At 32.5% G+C, this 14597-nt stretch overlaps 1 protein-coding gene and 2 long non-coding RNA genes across 3 annotated transcripts in view; 2 read left to right on the forward strand and 1 right to left on the reverse strand.

The window, feature by feature from the left end:
* The window catches only part of LOC127861302 (uncharacterized), a 14204-nt gene extending 10191 nt beyond the window's left edge, over positions 1-4013 (forward strand). The window contains exons 2-4 of the long non-coding RNA XR_008040158.1: positions 78-222; positions 334-505; positions 3904-4013. This is a non-coding gene — a long non-coding RNA (uncharacterized LOC127861302). The remainder of the gene's footprint in view (positions 1-77; positions 223-333; positions 506-3903) is intronic.
* LOC127861301 (uncharacterized) overlaps positions 1-14597 on the reverse strand; it is a 436008-nt gene that overhangs the window by 231820 nt on the left and 189591 nt on the right. The window lies entirely within an intron of this gene.
* On the forward strand, positions 11485-13606 carry LOC127861303 (uncharacterized). The gene is made up of 3 exons (XR_008040159.1): positions 11485-11616; positions 12212-12256; positions 13571-13606. It is a non-coding gene; the product is annotated as an uncharacterized LOC127861303 (long non-coding RNA).

Consider the following 14597-nt stretch of genomic DNA (forward strand, 5'->3'; position numbering starts at 1 on the left):
ACACCAGCAACTCTTCAAAAGTATTCCAACTAATTTACCTTTGTAGATTAAGATCATCACTCACGTGTAACTTTCAGGGGAAATCTACCAAGACCGGTCAGTTCTGCAAATTCTACTCGTCCATCTCGTTCTGAACAATGACCAATACACGTTTAAAACTGTAAAATCTGCTATGGACAAAGGCATATCTTCCGTCACAACTGACTCGGATACTCGCAAACGGTAATACTTCTTGAAATAAAAACATTATGTGAAATCGATTTAAATATGTACATAAAATATTGTATACAGGCTTTATGAGATCTCATTTACATAGTTTTTGTTGGTTTTTAGACAAGACAGTGCCATTTCGGACAGCAAAATGAAATCAAATCGAAAATGCTTCGAAACAGTACTATTCCAAATGACGGAAGCAAAACGTTTGAAGAAACTTACCAGGAAAAGCTACACCTTTGCGACAAGTTCAAAGTGCTTGCGCAGATGATCTGTGATCTTTGGTTGGATGGTGCGTAATTGCTTGTGGCAAACTTTTTCTTCGAACGTCGCTATGTATTGAGCATTTATCGAGTTTTCTCTAAAAACGATAATTATATTATATTTGTCTTTACTTATTAATGTTTTTTCGTTCGTAAATAGACGGTTCAATCTGATTTAACAATATTATGTCTGATATAAAAAACATAAATGTGTTTTATAAAATGGTAGAATGTACTCCCTATTAACATAGCATATGCCGTATGATTGATATAAAAATGATACTGGGTATGATTGTTGTTAAACGACACAAAGGAACCCTATTCGGAAGCATATTGATCCTCATTTATAGAAAGTGACCTATAGTTATAACACAGTTTAAACTGTGTATTGTTTATACAATATACACATATCCATGAGTATACAGCACACACATGTTATGTATCCAACAAACGAATGGTCAAGGGACTAGTACATTGTATACAAATATAGTACATTTTCATATACAAACAAAACATAAGCGAGGGATCAATCCTTGTTATCATGATTCATCTACATTAAATGGTTATGTACGAATGTGTTTCAATTGTTAAAGGATAATCATAGTAAAGATTAAAGAAATTTGTAGACGAAAGGCTTGTTCACATAAAATGCAAGATTGTTAATGGTTCGACCATTTTCGGATTTCATTAATGCAACAAATTTAAACATATTTGGCTTTTTCAAATAGTATTTATCAATCTTTAAATTTCCCACTTCTGCTAATAGTGTACCTTCAAATATGAAGAAATACCCATTTTCGAGCATATGACACATATTGCAATGTCTCTAGTATGGAAGTGAAGTATGTTTTGCCATCTAACGGTCTCAGCTTTCAGTCAATGTGAAGATGCAAAAAGTCTACTTAAGACACTTGTTCGATATGATTTATTTTAAAATAACGAAAGGTTACAAAATACCTAGCTCGAGAAGAAAAAAAGAGTTATTTTGGCAAGTTGTTTACAAATAGGTCATGCCATCGTTAGTTTAACATAGACAAACATATTTTATCATCGCCAAAACTTATATATAGCCCCGCAAATGGATATCAAAGTAATTACAAAAGGAAACATACAAGCTTACCCAGTTGTTGTACATTTTGTCTGATTTCCATTATTCTACAAATAGTGTTGAACACAAATTTAGCATAGTAACAGTCATCTAACTTTACAATTGTAAACAATATCTAACTACATTTAGAGCTCTTATCGTACGAAAAGAAGTTATTCCTAATTAACCATGTTCAAAATTATTTTGAGACTTTATCTTTACATCTGTTCTCTTTTAGAAAAAGTTTAAAAATCACTTTCTAGCACAGGATCGTTGTTTAATCTCGACACCCCAGTCGCATAATGTAAAATAGAAAATGTGAGCCTATAAAATAAGTAAAATTTACATTTAACAGACATTGTAGGGTATTTTAACAGACATGCGTTTAGTTAGGACGTGTCATTTGATGTCTTACCTGATAAGATATCGACGCTTGGTGGTAAAATCAATAACCAAATAAGTACAATTACTGGCAATCTCAGATAGTTCATCTTTATAAAAGAATTTTATTTTTTTATTTTTTCTTTATTTACCACCTTCCTTAAAGTCTTAATTTGTTTGTCTTCGAAGAATTTACATTTGGTTTCAATCTATCACACTACTGTTCTAATAATAACAAACCCTTTTAAACTCATCTTAAGTTTATAGTATTATACCAATATTATCCGCATAAAGTATTGAACATAAGTTTAGCATATCTAAATCTATGCCATTTAAGCTATGCAAAATATAGTATTACTCTATATCATTTAAATTCATCAATAATAGAAACGGTTATAGTGAATCCCACTTCCGTTACCAAACAAAGCAAACGAATTCTTCTTTACTTATTACATTTTCAATTTTACCCTTAAGTTGCCATTCATTCACATTGCTTTTATTATGTTAAGCATGTTACCTTATACACCAAGTTTGATAAGTTTGTACGCAATAATATCCCTTAGCAAAACAAATCAACGCTTTAGTGTAGTCCACAATTTGAACATGTTACTTCCTATAATTTTGAACAAAATGGTTAATTACACCATGGATGATAAAAATATTATCAACATTTTTCCCAAACCAGCCTGAGCCTCAACATATACATGATAGTTTGCAGCCCAACGATTTAATCTACTATTTATCAATTTTGTAAACAATATACCAAGATAACTAAGCAGCGTTAATCCCCTATAATAATTATTTTCGTCCTTTTTATGTAAAAGAATAATCCATCAGATCAATAATCAGGGAAGTGCCCCTTCAAAATGAGATTGTTAAAAATTGCATATCCCACATTTGAAAACTTATCCGAGTAAATACCATATTTAAAAAATGCACACAACTTATAATCAGGTCCCGCTGCATATCCAGTGTTTAATTGTTAAAAAAGTAAATGACACATTTAATTCTTCAAACATACACTCTTATTTTCCTTCCATATTATATATGTCATTAAACTACAAATTGTAATAGTGTTGCTTATACGAATGCGAGTCTGGGTCATTAATAGCTTTTAACTAATCTAAACATCGTATTATTGCATATTGACATTTTTCACTTTTGTTGACATTTCCCTTTTACATTTTCCAATATCGATCTGACTTAGAATTGGATAACCTCGCATTTTCTGCCTTAAGACATTCTTTATCATCATATAAACCTTTCTTTTTCCTTTAAATACCTTTGAAAAAAAACTCATGGAATCAGCCATTTTTCTGTTACTAACAGATACATTATTTATTATAATATTTTTTTGTAAAAGCAGTGTTTTAAATGTTAACATTCATCATACAAAATGTATTCTTAATTGTATTGTCATCGCATTAATCAACACATATTGGTCACCGATTTGGGGTTTGCAGTTAAATACCGAAAGTGATCCAGCACCAAGAAAATGACTCATAATCATGCAGAATTACAAATGTGTAGCTGCAAAATTACCTCACACTTTATAAACTACAAAACATGTCATCCGTTAAACTGCATGTTTTTAATGCTATATAATGAAAAAGACAGTTTTAAGCTCACCAGTTGTTTCGTTTGCTTATAATTGTACATGTGCGCATAGAAGCCATTAAACGCGTATTGTTATAAACAACCCGATGAAATACCATTATTCAACAATATCCCTCACATACATAGTCAGGTACCTAACTTAATACTCATTTGCATTTCTAAAAATAGAATTTAATCTCTTTAATGAAGCGATCGCATTTTTACCAACATAATCAATGTCTATTGAGCATGTACAAAATCAACATCCTGATGCATGTGTTATGTTTTATTTGAAATGTTCGCAATTTTGAGTGAAATGACTAAACGAATGTTGATCAAATAATGTGATTTCTTTATTGATAGATGTTTCACTTGGGATTTGTCTGTTGAACTGGGTTCTTTGCGATCCTGACAGAGCTGTTGTTGTCAAGCGACTGGTGTACACAGATGACATAAGAAAGATAATAATGAATGTAAGTAAAACATTTACGGATGGTAGTATAATATACCCTTGTGCAAAGTATATACTAGTTTAAGATAGGATTTGTACGCGTTAAGTTTAGCACAATGCGTTAAAGAAACCGTTAACACACACACACGAGCAAATTAACCACGTGCAATAATGAGGAACACATCTATGTAAAAATGTGTCTGATAATGAAGTTTGGCGAGTGTTAATTGAAATGTTTTATATACATACGTTAACTTGTGATATCTTTGGAATAAATCGACTAGGTTCACAGGTATATTCGCAATTTAATTATATTCTTATTTTATTCTTAACATACCCTTTCTGAAATAAACATAATTTTTTAACCATATAGTGTTCACTGAAATTGACGGATTTTCTTTCATAAAAACTGATGTTATTTGATCATATATTTAACTGTTTTCGTGAGACAGGGACTTTAATAATGCAGTTCTTGTAACTTGCACGTGTACTATAGCATTTATGATACATACAAAATAAAACATTTAATAATAATCAAGTTATATTGGATAACAAAAATTTAAACATCAAAGTGACTATATAAATGTTATGCATTATAATGACAACAGCAAGAAACGACGCTTAATAATATATGTTTATTCACCCATCAAATGGGGGAGATAATATCCATCAGCTCCCAGTCAGTATGTTAGTCCGCAGTTACACTTGGCTTAATTCAGAATATTGAGACTTGTCATCGTAAAGCTTTCATTTTTCTTTTGGTTAGACTTCTATTGACTTTAGTTTAGTCAACATAAGGTCACTTTCACAGAGATAGCTTATGTAACACGATTTTTTATGTAAATAATCAGTATGCGTATTACAAGTACTTAACATATAACCTTTTAAATACCTAAGTGATTTGAACTTTTACTTGGGGTAAAAACTGTCTAAAAGTGCATTATGAGTAGCAACATATACTGTCGTACCGACTTTTTTATATCGCAAGGTTGAAGCTAAATGTCGAAAGCAACACTTAATGTCGCATAACCTTCGTACGCTATATGTCGCATCTTTACGCAATAAATTGATGTGGAGATATATTGCGCAACATCAATGGTAAATAACGCACGTTGGATTGTGATAAATAGAGCAATCGAAACCTCAACATGTCAAAAAAAATTTATGTTAACCAGAGTTATACAATTCTCTTAAGTAATATTCACTTGTCCTGCGATTGAATATTCCGCCAGCATAATCATGAAAACTATTTACTTTGTAAATCGAGTTTGAGTAAAATAAGAATTGTAATTAAATTAAACATATTTTATAAGCTGTTTACGTTTTATATATAGTAATTACAAATTAAATGCGTAGTTTATGGTTACATTCAGCATTGAACTTGTGTTTGTACGTCCGAAATGTGTGTACATGTATATTACTCTTCGTTCATAGCTGAATGACCTAACTATGTACATGAATGAAAAGGAATACATTGCGTCTGCTACAATTGTTGATACAAGTATGGCCATTTTTTATTACAGAAAAATAAGTTGTAGAAAATATTGCTTTCAAGTCCGTTTCAAATATTGTGTAAATTTTGTTCAAACAATAAGAGCTGTATGACTATGGTGCGATGGTGGTCGCAGATGAAATAGTTTTGACAAACTATGGCCCTTTGTCATTTTTTATACGATTCATATAGTTACACAATGTTTGTGTACTCGTCTTCTCTTGGCAAATTTCGATCAAATCGTAATTTGACCAGTATGTGCAGATGATAACTATTAGTAAGGCATATTTACTGCGACAAGCTTAGGCATAATCCTGGACCTGACAGATTAAATCTATGAGCTGGTTGATTGTCAACGCATACAACTTTGATTATCAACGCATTCCTCTTTGCGCATAGACATTTATATGTGATTTTTCAACGTACATACAAAGGCCTAAACCTTTACATTACATAAACACATTCTATCATAAATAATAAGTCACAAACATGAATAAAACATATTGTTTGATATTTCCTAAAAATTTGTAATACGCAATAAAACCAATAACTTAATATTCAATATTATCAAAATAGTTTATCGACAGCAATATTTGTATGCAGTACTCACACAATTAATATAAGATAATACTTCTGATTGAAACGATGATTTGTTTTCCTTAATCCAAATGCTTAATTTACTAAAAGGTCAAGGTCAAAAAATCTAAATTAGGCTCATATATGTTGTTTTTGCCCACTATCAATTCAAATCAAAAAATGAAGATAGCTCGGTCTTGTTCCGTTATTTTCCTTTGTAATACATGTTACATGTTCTTATCTTACAAAGGCGAACGTTTAAATCCATCAAGACATAATAAGAAAACTACTTTGTCTAATTAACAACGCACGCGATTCAAATGTGCTGAAGATGTCAACTTACACAAAATAATATAAGTCCTTTAAACATAATGAATAAACATTACATACAATAGTTCACTTTAAAATAGCTAAATATGTGCATTGGCACCACCTCCTATTCTGAGCGCCCCCTCATTGGCATTGGCTCCATCTCTTTTTGAAAAATACAAATGTATCTATTAGATCGGCGAGAAGCCGAGGTTTTTGTGCACGCATAAAGTTGTACAGGTTCAAGCAAACGTTTTATGTAAAGAGCGATGTAATTGGCTGTCACAACTTATAAAGATCATCTCGTTTCCAAATGGGTTGTGATTGGATTTGTCTGTGCACATTTGGATGAATGTATAATCGCTGAATCGCACTACATTGGCCGATGTTCTAAGTAATGCGAAATATGTTGAACAAAACATATAAAACCTAATCACCCTAAATAATTATCAGTTAAATTTCAAAATATCCGGCCTAAAGGCCACCTCTGAACTAATGCATCTCAAAAAGAGTTGGCGCACGTGATTAACTATATTCCTGTCATGATTGAAATTCGCCTGATACACTATTTGGACCTTTGACCTTTGATTGTGCGCTTTCAGTAGGTTACATTGAGACTTCAGATGCCATCTAGTCCATTTAATGTAAAAGGGAAATCAAAGTCGATAAATAATTTGGTGTTCCTATGCCCTTTAACAGTGTTCATGATTGTTTCTTCAGTACCGTTATTATAAAATATCACTAAAATTGGTCTGTTTTGATAGGAATGGCGTGGGTGTATGTGACCGAGTCTCTGTGCACGAACAAAGTAAACATTACCAGGGTCAATCTAGTTGTTATTCAACAAGTCTTAAATTGTTTGTTACCGAGTTTCTGTGGACAAGCAATGAAAAAATAACTATGGTCATCATCATTATTCTTTAAAAAGTATATAATTATGTTGTTGCAGTTTTCTCCGTATTCCTCAATAAACCCCCTTTATATCAGGTTGTTCCGTCTTGATCTTGCTTCGATATCGATTGATGTATATGCAATGGTCTTTTAAGTCAGACTGAACATTCCCGGTAAATGCATCTTCAGTAAGCTGTTCATTGATGTTCTCGATTGTTTTTTGCATATGTACTAAAATTAAACTGCAATTAATTTGCTCGTTCTGGATGAAGCACAGTTCATCAAAATGTGATTCAAAATGTCATATAATGAATTGATAATATACTCTTGCTTTGACATGCTCTGAGATGACGATTTGCTTTGTTGTTTGTTTTCTCGGTCTTCAATGGCACTAAACCGGTTTTCCGCGTGCATGGACAATCGTCAGAATCTATGTTTCTTTCCTTTTTGGTCAAGTACACAAACATATTCACAATTCAGGTACCAATTAGTTCCATAAATATTCGCAAGTATGCTTTTTTTAAATCTCAGAATAGAAATAAATAGTTATTTTACGCTAGCACTTTCCACGATTTAGACACTGCATCACATGAACGGAAGTAACATTAAATAATTGACATTTTGCATGGGCGATGATCGCTCCGCCAACTTAGTCACGTGACTAAGCGGTTTGAAAACCTAGTTTATGTAACAACAAATTGGCTTCTTTGTCTATAAATTGCCAATAGATTACGCGATATTCCGGATAATTTTTATGTTTTCTCTCCCATATAACGCTGGTTAAATGGGTTTGTGTCATATATTTATTATGCAAATACAATCTTTTTAAATTTATAATGCATATTAGCTTTGAATAACAGGTATTTATGTACTTTAAACAGGCTGCCAAACGCTTGCCCGCGTACCGAAATATAACCTATTACTACGTTAAATGGTGGTATAAGTAATAAATCAACACCCGGTATTTACCATGTTATTAACGGAAATACTAACGAAATATTTTCCCCACATATATTTGATACGAATAGCGCTTTATAACTGGAATTTTGCTGAAGTGTAAACGCATTCTGTCGCCGAGCAGGTACCGAAATCCCCCATGTTATTACGTATACAAGTTATATTAATAATATTGAACATTACTTTATATTGGACATTTATCAATCATTATAAAGTCAGTGAAAGTGCAGAGCAACAAAACGGTTCCATCGATATGTTTTTAATAAAATAGTAACGTACAATAGTGTTTAATTGTTTTTGACATGAGAAGCGATATACTGTGAAACCATTTATTTTCGTCGGCACAAAATTTCGCCCTTTTCATAAAAATGACTATTTCGTCCGCTCTTAAATTCGTCCATTTCTGGTTTTGAAAAAAAAAACAACGTCCGATTTGTTTGTAATACATGTAATACGTGGTTGCGAAAAAATCGTGCTGGGGAAAGAGAGGTGACACTTGGTAGTCACTTGCAGGAGGTGGGCCTTGTTTGGCATATGCCAATTAACAAGTCTGTTATTTTAGGTGATAGTAACTGTCCCTTATTATTTTATGTCATTGACACGTTCTTTGTTGTGATTAGCGGATAAGTGGGACTGAATAATCGTTAACGAGTGTTTAAAACAACGCAGCCAATTGCCAATTAGTCTTTTTCCATTACTATCACGGTCAAACTGATAACAATCTTACCTTTATCGGCGCCAATTAGAGAAGGTGCGAACATTATGGGTTATAATTAGCGTAAGCAAATTATTTTGGTCATAGTTCATTAAAGTCAAATTAAACACAAATCAACATGTTCTTTATTAATTTGTAACAAAGCGCTGAATATATTTCAATCAGGTGTTGATCACACATCGTCATATTTTAATTGCGTTTAATAGTATTGTCTTTAATCCGGATTCGCCGCGTGTAGGCTGTATAATCTGCAACACCCCTGAAAAACACAATACACACAATGGGTAATAAAGTTGTTAACAATTAGCGCTAATCAACACTATTATACCTAAACGAAGTCGACGCATTCGATACAGCCTTATTGCATTCGCATTTTACAGGAAATGTCAGTTGTCAGTACACTGTATAATGAACACCCCTTTGTGTCAAAACCGGATTTAACTTGAGTGTGAATAGTCGACTGTTTCATGTTCTTTGTATCAATACCATCTGTGTATCTTTATTATAAGTATACCAGTCAACAAACAAGGTGCGCGCTTCCGCATATGGGTATTCGGACGTTCAAAAAATTGACCTACGGTTTAGCGTTCACGCCGTCGAACGCATTAAGCAATATAACTCGTTTTTTTCACTATTTCTTTATTTGCAAAAAATACTAGTGGCTTATAACTTACCTTGCAATCTTTTTTTCTCGCATTTTGCGAGTGTGAGAGTGTTAATTTCGAGCCCTGTGTATATGCGTGGATTACGCTAGATTTAAATGCCTCATGCCTACGGTAATTCAGTCTTATTTGTTTCAAATATGGGACTTGATTGTTCGTTAGGATCTTGAATTCGTCCATCGGTCGAAGGACGAAAAAGGCGAAAATTAATGTCGGACGAATAATAATGGTTTCACAGTATAACGTTGATTTTGTTAAGTTACGCAAATACAAATATTCCCTATTAGTTTACATATAAACGTGATATAATTCATGATTAATAAAGTTTATATGACATTTTCAGTTTCTGAAATAAATTATTTTTGGTAAAAGGGATATTGGGTAATTTTGATAATTCTACACATTGAAGCTTCAACTCGCACTTGTCAAGGCAACATTTCCATGTTGGAAATTGTACAAATGAAAATCCTCTAATTTATCTATCTGGATACCGACTTATTTATCATTGTGTTCGACAAAATAAACGAAACTCGTTGAATACATGAGAACTAGCGCATTCGCTTCTACAAAATGTTCGACAGGTGGTTAACAACCGGCGCGCAAGATTTATCGATCGCAGATTGGTCGATCGATATTTAGATAATATTCTGATTGACACTGGCGTGATGACAATTGACATGCGTGACTTTGTATGGCTTCTATATACAAATATCAAATATTAAAGATAATTCTGGATTTTGGTGAAAATACCTTCGATATACCCGTTTGCGCACATTCATGAAAAAATAAAAATAAATATACACATAAATGCATACATAACCAGTATATATACTATATTTGAGTTACATCCATTAAAGGTAAATTTAATAATGGTATGAATTTCGACAATGTTCAGAAAAATCGTAATGCTATGAATAAACAAGAGCACATATTTCACTTTGGATAACGAACTAAGAACACAAAGCCATCATACTAATTAAACAGTATAGTTATTATTACGTCGAAAACTAACGGTTATTAAGTGTTATAAATCAATTATATGGACGTGTTATTTATATATGGGTGGTGAATAGTTAAGTATACTGGACACTTGCTATTGCAAAAAACGGAGTGAGAAGTAGTGAGTTAATGAGAAAAATTATTTCTCTGTTGTGTAGGGAATTTATGTTCGCACAGCTTACTGCCATGTATTGATATCAATAGTTATTATAATGCATTTGTAAAAGCCTATTGATTATTATATTTGTCATTATATATATGAAGGTCATTGTTATAATATCCACTCACTCCGTAACAAGACATATCTGTATCATACCAAATGTGTGTTTGCCTCGTAAGTTAACAAATAAAAACAACAATCGATACACTCTGTGAAGTAATAACACGTGCACACAAAGTTATCAGTAAAATACGGTTGAAAACGGCTTAATATCCAAAACCCTACACAAGTTGAAGATATTGCAGTATCAGAATATACATGTGTATAATTATTGCGAGGCGTTTTTGGTGCCCAGTAACATTAGTTTCTAAAAAAATACAAAACACAAACTTAACACCTTCCTATTGAATACGAATCCGTTGAACAATAGTGATTCTCACCCTTGACAAATTTAAAGTATACTGTACTCAAGGACCCATTCTGCTAAATGAAAAAAAAGTAAGCTATTTGATAGGCATCACATACCTTAATTTATATTTTACAGTAAAAGTATAATTGCTTAAATCATTAATACATTTTTTATCGTAAATTGACAACATAACAACTCAGTTTGATGAGTATAACAAGATATCTACTTTAACTTTGAGTTGAGTGACTGAAAACTCAGAAAAATGTATGTGTACGTATTGGTTAGCAAATCTGAAACACTCGTTTGTATTTTGTGTTTAACAGAGAGATGCTATCGCATTCACCATGAATTATTGCTTGATTCACAATGATGTAGAAGTTATTGAAGCGTTAGTTCAACTGGATTTCGACATGAATTCAGCGTGGATAGACGCTCGGCAATACATTGAATTATGTGTAAGTTGAACTTTAAGTAAATTCAGCTAAGTCAAATGGCTAGTAGTTATGAGTATTGATTAATTTATATTCGCTTTCGTGATACTTATTTATTTTCCAACAAAGTTGTGAGCCAATTTGTATCAGCCTGTCCTGTTTATTAATCCCATACATACATCCCACAATAATGGGGACAATATATATTGTATATTACTTAAAATTTGCCAGCGCTAAGTGAACACGTGTTTTGTTCATGATTGCGTATGACACTAATTCTCTTGTTAGAATCTGGGAAATTGAAGACGAACAATGAAACATAAGATTGAAATTTCATACTTACGATTATGGGTGTGCAACTCCATTAACCCAACGTAAAAACTTCTATCCACGTCAATGTGCACGTTACGTGAATGTAGAATCTCCACGATCATGAAATTGTGAACGTTGTCGGGTGCCAATTTCAAATCCCAACTTCGATATTCGCGATTGCTAAAATTCCAAGGTTTATTCATCAAAACTAAAGATTTAAGAAGTCTTAACCTACATAAAAGCCTGTGAAACAATTTTCAATCTTGAAACGGTTATGTACGTTTTATGTTTTATTTTGATATTTCAGGATGTTAATGATGGAGTGCTGAAACGTTTGAAGGCAAAGATAGAGGTAATTACATCTATGTGTAATTTTTACTCGTTCATGCATCTGAAAGGATAATGTTCTGTTCAATGTGTTCAATCATCACGCTCTTCCGCAAACAAGGGACGAATTTAATAGAGTTCATATTATTAGTTTTTGTAGATGGAGAAAAATGCGATTTTTCGAATATTCTCATCGCACACACACTTAGTGTTTAATTAATTTTGCAATTTTACTCTACTTTTTACGTGCATCTGTGCTTTTTTCCAATAAAGTGCCTTTTAACATGTGTTTATTCGTTATTTATTCTTGAATATTTTACGTTTAAGATAAGAAAATCAGCCTATGCAATTGAACGATACTTGTATAATTTATATTTGGTTAAACAAAGTGTCGTTGGTACCCATGTCTAGATGCTAGAAATAAAATTTGCGGAAATACAGCAGTAATCCATTAATTGAGGTCGCATATATAAATGGCTTCATTCTCATAAAATATTACTGGTATACATAATATAAATGTACTTGTTTAAACAGGTTATTGACTAGAGAGACAATTACATTTATCAGACTCTCACTGTCAGAATAGTATGCCGCGTCAATAAGCCTATCTACTAGTGCATCTGATATTACTATATTTCATTGACATTTGTAAACAGTAATATTAGCTTGGGTTTTAATTGTAACAGTAACCTGTATGTTCCTTTGCGCGACGTTTTGTGCAGTTTGTGTATGAATGAGGGCAATATAACAAATCGAAACCATTAAACATTACAAAATATTGCCCATTTGTTTAAATTTTTTTGCTAAAGTAAGTTACACAAATTTATATAGTGAATTTGGTTACAACATATCATGATCAATACTTATTGTCGTGAAGCAATTTGGTGTGTGCTATTTCAATATATCAATGTTAACAACCGTTACACATCATGTTCAACTATTTAATACTATAAACCGTTTTCGCTAGTATTGTTTTACTTTTCAATATGATGCTAGTGGTCGGAATAATTGTTTATGGAAATGATAATGGTCGGTCGGCTGCGGTATGTTTTAACCCTGGTAGGATAATAATCAATATAGATTGATAGCAATAAGAGGCTACTTTTTTCGTTTAAGATATTAATAAAATATATAGGTTTTATTCATCATGATTCGTTATTCGTTTTGCTTCATTATTGACATATCAAACAGAAAAGAAAAATACCAAATCTATTATAGTACAACTATTCATTGGTCAGTTAAAGTTAATAAAGCAGTAACTTGTGGTAAGTCTTCAATAATGTAAGAATCTTTAGGTTATACTATACTATGATTGGCCTCGACCAAATTGCATTTGCAGGACATACCCATGGTTTCGTTGGTCATGCAGAAAGTGGAGACGCGCCTAGTGCGAGGCAAAATCAATGGTAATATGATATTGAAATACTTAAACTTAATTTGTATCATTCCATTGCGATGATATCTACCTGTAATAAAACTGCCTCTTGTTTTTATTTATATATCGCGCCAACAGGGTCCATATCAGTAAATGTTTGAAGTTGGCCAAACTGTTCGGAATCAACAAATGCGTCATACTTTAGGTTAACTAAACTCAGATTCACAAAACAAACAGGTCGATACCAGTTGTTTTTTTGAGGAAACAATCAATATAAACATAAACATATGTTTTAAAAATATTGAACACACGTGCAAATGACGTCATGATTTTTACCTCAAGTGTCAAACAAAATATTCATTTCTGATAAAAATCAAGCGTCGAGTCGTTTCGATTTTATAATTTCTTTTAAAATGTTAACGTAGAGGTTTGATAAACATAACACATAATACCGCCATATCGTTTAACAATATATCAGGCTCCGTAGGGATACAACAACGGCTTGAAAAACATCTCTGTCATTTTGTTGTAAGTATCATCTGAAATGTTATCGAATTAGAGGGAAGTAACATGTTATTTTCTATTTAATTTCATTTATATGTCCTGTTTACATAGGCCACTTCCCTTTCACAAAATATACAACACGGCCTTATGCGATTTATTGATAATAATTACTTGAAATTCTATTTTATATCTTTCGTTTGAAAATTAACAATTAATATAAACCTTAAGTATGTTTCCGGCTGGCGAAAATTGGTGTGGGTTCTAAAACCGTCGGTGAATTAAGTATGTCTATCAAGGAAAGAAACGACTGGATTCAGCGGACATCGCGTAGGAAACATCATTCGGTCAACGGGCAAAATCGCGATTCTCAGCCAAGCGTTGTGCAACGCTTCGGGCACGACAAGACACACAAGACATTGATGCCATCCACTGCACCCACCGCATGTTCAACATGGTCTCGGGCGAAAGAAAAAGGTAGACGACCTGC

The sequence above is a fragment of the Dreissena polymorpha genome, chromosome 15 (assembly GCF_020536995.1).
Source record: "Dreissena polymorpha isolate Duluth1 chromosome 15, UMN_Dpol_1.0, whole genome shotgun sequence".
Taxonomy (NCBI): Eukaryota; Metazoa; Mollusca; class Bivalvia; order Myida; family Dreissenidae; genus Dreissena; species Dreissena polymorpha.